Consider the following 475-nt stretch of genomic DNA (forward strand, 5'->3'; position numbering starts at 1 on the left):
CGCCGCGGGATCGGGGCCCGGGTCCGGCTGCGTCGTCGCCGCATGCGGAAATGCCCCGCCCCACGTGACCGGGCGCTGCTGGGAAAGCCCCGCCCCTCCGCGGCCGCGCCCCCGAGCATGCAAATCTAGCTGAGTGACGTCGCGGGGACCGACCCCCTCTTCCTTCCACGCCCCCTTCCATGCAATCGAGGGCTGTGTCGCCGCGTTCCATCCCCCTCCCTCCATGCCCCCTTTTATGCAAATGACCACAGAGCCGCGGCATTCCATCCTGCCTCCCTCCACGCCCTTTATGCAAATGAGCTTGGCGTCATCGCGTTCCATCCCCCTCCGTTCCCCGCCAGCAGAGAAAATGTGGCCTCCGCGGCGCGATCGGAAGTGACCCTGCCCCGTCCCGGAAGTAGCCTACGGATAACCCGGAAGTGGTGCCCGGCCGCTCCCGGAAGTGGAGGCGGGGGGGGGCGGGCCCGCTCCGCCC

This window comes from Alligator sinensis, unplaced genomic scaffold (assembly GCF_000455745.1).
Source record: "Alligator sinensis unplaced genomic scaffold, ASM45574v1 scaffold1318_2, whole genome shotgun sequence".
In the NCBI taxonomy this organism is placed as follows: domain Eukaryota; kingdom Metazoa; phylum Chordata; order Crocodylia; family Alligatoridae; genus Alligator; species Alligator sinensis.